Here is a 6,725-nt window from a genome sequence, read left to right as displayed (position 1 = left end):
AAAAAAAATAATTAAACAAAAAAAAAAAAAAAAAAAAAAAAAAAAAAAAAAGTTGTAAGAAAAGAAAAGTTCCTACAGACTCAGTGTTAACTGAGCAACGATCATGACTGGAAAAATGTGAAGCATGTACAGTATGCGTTTGGTGGGTGAATAGGTGTGGTAAATCTCCCATATAGGCCACACAGTAGTGCTCTAAGTGAAAAACTTCAACAAATAGACATATGGGCACATAACGTCTCACATTATAGATACGGAAGTAAATACCAAAATGACTGGCTATGCGGAAAGGCAATGTGGCAGGAAGCCTGCTATTTTTTAATAATAAATCTTGTATCACTTGACTTTAAACTACACATTAAGTATTGATTAATATGAAGGAAAATTTTTAGCAGGATACACACAGGAAGAAAGAGACAGCCCTTAGGGATGGGATTAAGTTATTATTTTTTCTTCTTTGTACGTTTTAACATTTTCTGGATTTTTCATTTTTGATAACACTTTATAATCAGAAGTATCAAAATATTATAGAACACAGAGGCATGAGTAAGAAAAAGCAATTTTCATTTAACTGAAATATAAGTTTAGTAAAATGTAATTTGGCTGAATTAATTCTTACTCTGACCTGGTACGGTTGTTTAAAATTCACAGTATAAAACAAAGCCAAGCCGTAAAGAGGTCAATAATATTTGTTTCCATTTAATATTCCTTTTTAAAAAATCTGGCAACTCATTTTTGGTAAATTACTATTGGTAATATGTGGTTACAGATTAGTACTATAAAAGTTTTAAGTACTAAATTATTTTAACAGTTGCTTTATAATACAGAAAACTCTTAACACTCAATCCTTTTTCCTTTAAGCTCCTCACCCAATACATCACCAGGCTAAAAGATAATTCAATTTTTAAAAACTCAGCGGGTATGGCCCTCTAAGACCCAACTAGGTAAAACCAAGAGTTTACTTTTAAATTATTCTGTCCTGCTTGACTCATTCTTCTTTCCTCTCTCCGTGCTAGAGGCACGAAGTACCATGTCTCTTAGCAGAATCACCTTCCCAGAATTCGGCATCTGCCTGGTTCTTTTCTAGTTCTAATAATGGCCACAGGCTGCACGCAAGTCACGGAAGAGTATGAGACTCAAGCTGAGAATGAGCTGGTAACTACTGCTGACTACGTTATTAATAATGTGCGCATGATGTCTACTTCAAATAACGGAAAGTGAACTGGACCTGCAAGTAGACACATCGAACTGCAAACATAACACCTTTAAATTTTTCTATAAATACATTCCATAATTAATCGCAGATTCTGATCACAAACTGTTTCTTACACGTCTATGCCATCCATCACCTTCTACCATTAAGACAGTACATACTTTGAAATAGTCAAATTACTTCAAAATTAGCCTAAAGAGAAGATAGATTAGCAGAATATTATAAGAATATTTTTAAATATTACATCAAAATATCACTGAATATTTTAAAAAATCATTTGTATCATTACACTGCCCCACTGGTTTTACACGCTACATAAATTTGTTAAGACTGTTTGCTAAGATTAAACAACGCAAAGCAAGAATAATTTCCAAATGCGGATTAAAAATTGTCATATAACACTATCCTTTCTGGGGTATTCTCAAAACCCAATTGGGCTTCCCTGGTGGCACAGTGGTTAAGAATCCGCCTGCCAATGCAGGGGGACATGGGTTTGAGCCCTGGTCCGGGAAGATCCCACATGCCGCGAACAACTAAGCCCAGGAGCCACAACTACTGAGCCTGCGCTCTAGAGCCCGCGAGCCACAACTACTGAGCCCACGTGCCACAACTACTGAAGCCAGCGCACCTAGAGCACCTGCTCTGCAACAAGAGAAGTCACCACAATGAGAAGCCCATGCACCGCAATGAAGAGTAGCCCCTGCTCACTGCAACTAGAGAAAGCCCGCACGCAGCAACGAAGACCCAATGCAGCAAAAAATTTATAAACTTTTACCAACTGACACAAGGTGACCTTTGTCCCACAGCTATCTTGACCAGCTGCAGTTGGCAAGCCACAGTCTTCAGGTAGCCCACCACAAAGAGCTGTTTCTCTAGTTCTCCTGCCAGCCCTAGTTCCTCACCAGAAACTTGTTCAACAGATGCCAAATCAGCACACCAGGAAAGGTCTTCCTGCTTCAGTGACCCGATTAAATGTATCATTTCCCAAAGCGTGTTCCATGGACCACTGCTGTCTCCCAAGGTAACAGGTGGTCAAACAGATTTATAAAATAATGGGTTAAACAGAAGTGACCGTAAGAATTCTCACAGCTTTCAAATACTAAAGCATATCCTGAATCTCCTTGAGTGATATCTGACCATGGGGAAATGGGTTTTCACAAAGCATCATGTAAGTACTGTTATTCCTACAATTTGAAAAAAACTTCCTTTACCAGGAAGTTTTACTGACCAATCGTATCTTAGAATGAGCCTATACCTGAGGAGACATATCACCTTCTAATTAACAGGTTCACTGAGTCCTAAAAGTTGAAGAAAACAACCTACCCAATTTGGAATGCTTTCTATCTCACAAAATGTCCACTCCATTTTTTAGTTAACTGACATATTTTTTTACCCAGAGTTGCTAACCCACTGAATGGACTGTAACCACTGAATCTAATTCTGCCCCCAGATTAAGGTTAAATTAAAAAAAAAAAATCAAACTAATTCCTAATGCATACAAAAGCTCTTCAAATCTATCGCAACAGTTCTCAATTCACATTTTATGTTTATATGGTATTTTAATTTTACAAAGTTGTTTTCACATACGGTCTTTCATTTATGCTTCACAAGAATGAATATTATCATTCTGCAGAGATCAGGGATTAGGTTGCTATCATAATTGTAGTTCAATGATTTGCCCAACCCCACAAAACTAGCAGAAGACAACAGAACTTTAAATCAGGCTCTTCCAAATCTAAAGACGGTACGTTAAACTGATCAATAGCTAGGATTTGTAGCAATCCTTCATCTTCAAAACGATGCTCCTGAACGCTCTGTCCTAAGATACTCAGTTTCAGCTGTGCACCCTAAATTTCGCGGTGCATCCTAGGTACTATCGGCGCTGCGCTCAGGCTCCTCACGTATTCATTCCTCAAATAGCTACTGTGCCCATTTTACAACGAAAAGGTTGCCAACTTTCTCGTAGTCACCAGCTGATAAAATGGCAGAACTAGGATTCAAATCTAGGATTTTTAGCTCTAAATTAAGAGCTCTCTCTCCCCAAAATACCATTACTTGAAGCCCAGGGATTCCTCTAAGATACTTCATTTTGCCTCTATATTCTTAAATAAAATTACCAAGTACTGCCAATCCTCTTGCAGTACTCCTCCTTACATAAACTCTTTCCTAAAGTGACCTATTTAATCATACCTAAAATTCACCCTGCCCTGTGTGACTCCAGGAAGCCTGCCTGGATTTAGCTCACCCAATCTACTCAATCCTCTGTACCCTATTCTCACAACTAATTTCTGGAATCACATGGCCTGGGTTTGACTCTTGGCTCTGTCACTTCTTAGTTCCGTGACCTTGGACAGGTAACCTGACCTCAATGACCCTGAGTTTCTTTACCTGTAAGAAGTGAATAACAGTACCTGCCACACAGGGCTGATGAGGAGTAAATGAGATGATCCATGTCAACTATTTACAAGTTGTCAGGCACTTGTAAGCACTTTAAGTATTTGCTATTATTTTGTTTTGAAATGTTTTTCACTTATTTGTATAAAGAAGCAAACACACAGTTAATGGTATAATATGAACCCCTGGGTTCACACAGTATTCACCCCTAAAGATGAATCAATACCAGTAAAGAAGGATCAAATAAAAGTTCATCTCCTCTGGGGTCTTAACATCTCTTAATGACCCAAACAGACTGCAACAATAAAACACAAACAACTAACATGGATGAAAAATAAGTGACATAGCAAAGAAAACAAAGGCTTCAAAGTCACACATACCCACCCCATCTTCAAATCCTAACTGTCACTTATGAGATATGTTACCCTGGCAAGTTATTTCACCTCCTTGGAATAAATTTCCTTAATAACTATCATCAAGCACCAATTTTTTGGAAAAGTAAATGTTACTGCCTATGTAAAATACGTGGCACTTTTAGATGTGAAACAAATGCTGGTTCCCTTCTCTTGCTTCAACAGCTTAGGCTACAATTAGAGCTTAGAACTAGGGTAGAGGCAATGAAAATGGGAAAGTGATATTAGTGACCACAGAACGCACAGATTTTGTGAAAGCAGGAAAAGCAACTATGAAGTGAGCATATCTGCACTGGTTTTATTACGGCACAGGGGCAGCATCAAAACCCTCGGGGCTTCCTGTTTGAGAGCAACCTCACAACCAAGAAAACCCCGCTGATCGGCCACTGGTAGGGTCAGGTTTTCTTTTAAAGATTGCACTAACTGACATGTACAAAAAGAAAGCTGGTCTCTGAGAAGAGTTAAGGACACAACACTCGAGAACAATCTGCTCAGGGCTTCCCTGGTGGCACAGTGGTTAACAGTTTGCCTGCCAATGCAGGGGACACGGGTTCAAGCCTTGGTCCGGGAAGATCCCACATGCTGCAGAGCAACTAAGCCCGTGTGCCACAACTACTGAACCTGCGCTCTAGAGCCCGCAAGCCACAACTACGGAGCCCGTGTGCCACAACTACTGAAGCCCGTGTGCCTAGAGCCCGTGCTCCACAAATAAGAGAGGCCACCGCGATGAGAAGCCTGCACACCACAACGAAGAGTAGCTCCCACTCACCGCAACTAGAGAAAGCCCGTGCACAGCAACAAAGACCCAATGCAGCCAAAAATAAGTAAATAAGATACATTAATTAAAAAAAAAAGAGCAATCTGCTCTCACCTGTGCCAGGACCCTCCTAGAAATAAGAATTGAAAGAGATGAGCTCTTCAAATGAGGTAGGCTGGAAGGGTTAGAGTGAATCCCTTGGACCATGCTGTAAACTCAACCTGGGCCACTGACTGTGGATATCACACAGCTACTACACACAATGGAGACACACAAGCACGCAAATACAGATGCACTTAAAAGTAGACAGAGGAAGAGGTATAAAAGCAGAGATAAATAACTCCAACTGTCAAGAAAACCTTGTCTGGACCGATGGACAAACGGCTGTGTCCCTTTTTACCCAACCTTTTACTTCCTTTTGACTTCGGGATACCAATCTTCATCTTCATCCGATATTTATATTCACATTCAAAAGATTTTATACAGATATACTGCATATTTAAAATAACAAATAGAACAAATTCTATAATTTAAGAGAAAGAGATGTTACCTTCACAATCACCCTATGATACAGGTTAAACAAAATTTTACAATAATGTCTACTAGTATTCTTGTCAAAATGTTGCTAATATTGAATCAACTGAAAATAGTTTATAGATTGTAGAATTAAACTAAACAGAGCTAACAGCTCTGATTCAACACTAGGTTAGGCTGGTTCAGTATTAAACTTTCACAAGAATACTAGTAGACACTATATAAAGTCTTCCAAAGACCAAAAAACATTCTAGCCCTATCAAAATGTGGACCTGAAATTTTCTTTGTGGGCTCAAAAGGAGAAAAGATGGTCAAAAACAAGCTTCTTGGTTAAGTATTACAAAAATTAAATGCTCTGAAAACCATAGGAAGTGCTGTTTTGTTCTCTGTTATGTGCATCATTTAGATTTCTCAAAATAGAAAAAAAATGCACTTCATCATTACAGTAGTCATGTAATTGAAGAGGGTCACCACGATTTTTTATCAGTTCTAATGAAGTTAACGTTTGGCTTCCTGAAGAAGTCTTTTTTGGAAAAAAGAGGGAGAAAAGTGCCTCAGGATGCCTTATCTACTGTTTGTTTCTTTGCTTGAATGTATTATTCTCAAACATTAGTTCTTTCTGCTCCACTATACGCTTCAAGAAGGCAATTTCTTTCCCATTTACCTAGGACCCAGAGCCCAGCGCAATGAACGTAAGAGGTATTCATCTTTAGTCTAAGCTCCTTAAAGGCCATAAAATATTACATGTGAATAAAGTTTAATTAATACTAGGGTACATTTATTCTAATAACTTAGCTCAGGATTTCCACACATCAAGAATGTGTGGAACAGTGGTCTCACACACAGTGTTAGAATCCCTGGTGCCAAAGTGGTTAAGAAAGCACCTGCCAATGCAGGGGACACGTATCTGAGCCCTGGTCTGGGAAGATCCCACATGCCACGGAGCAACTACGCCCGTGCGCCACAATTACTGAGCCTGCGCTCTAGAGCCAGCGAACCACAACTACTGAGCCCACGTGCTACAACTACTGAAGCCTGCGCGCCTAGAGCTTGTATTCCGTAACGAGAAGCCACTGCAATGAGAAACCTGCGCACCGCAATGAAGAGTAGCTCCCGCTCGCTGCAACTAGAGAAAACCCGCGCACAGCAATGAAGAGACCCAAAGCAGCCCTAAATAAATAAATAAATTTATTTAAAAAAACAAAAAATGTACAATACCAAAAAAGAGTATTTGATCTCCAACTGTGGTCATGACCAACTCATAACTAGAACAGTTTTGTTTCTGGTTATAGGAGAAAAACCAACTTGCTGTCCTACTCTGACATTAGAAAATAAGTGGCGGGCTTTCCTGGTGGCGCAGTGGTTGAGAGTCCACCTGCCGATGCAGGGGGACGCGGGTTCGTGCCCCTGTCTGGGA

General features: G+C 39.6%; 1 protein-coding gene across 14 annotated transcripts in view; it reads right to left on the bottom strand.

Moving 5' to 3' along the window:
- TRIP12 (thyroid hormone receptor interactor 12) overlaps positions 1-6,725 on the bottom strand; it is a 151,667-nt gene that overhangs the window by 85,649 nt on the left and 59,293 nt on the right. The window lies entirely within an intron of this gene.

Source organism: Neophocaena asiaeorientalis, unplaced genomic scaffold (genome assembly GCF_003031525.2).
Source record: "Neophocaena asiaeorientalis asiaeorientalis breed wild unplaced genomic scaffold, Neophocaena_asiaeorientalis_V1.1 scaffold388, whole genome shotgun sequence".
In the NCBI taxonomy this organism is placed as follows: domain Eukaryota; kingdom Metazoa; phylum Chordata; class Mammalia; order Artiodactyla; family Phocoenidae; genus Neophocaena; species Neophocaena asiaeorientalis.
Note: the sequence above shows the minus strand (reverse complement) of the source record. Positions and strands in the feature narration are given on the sequence as shown.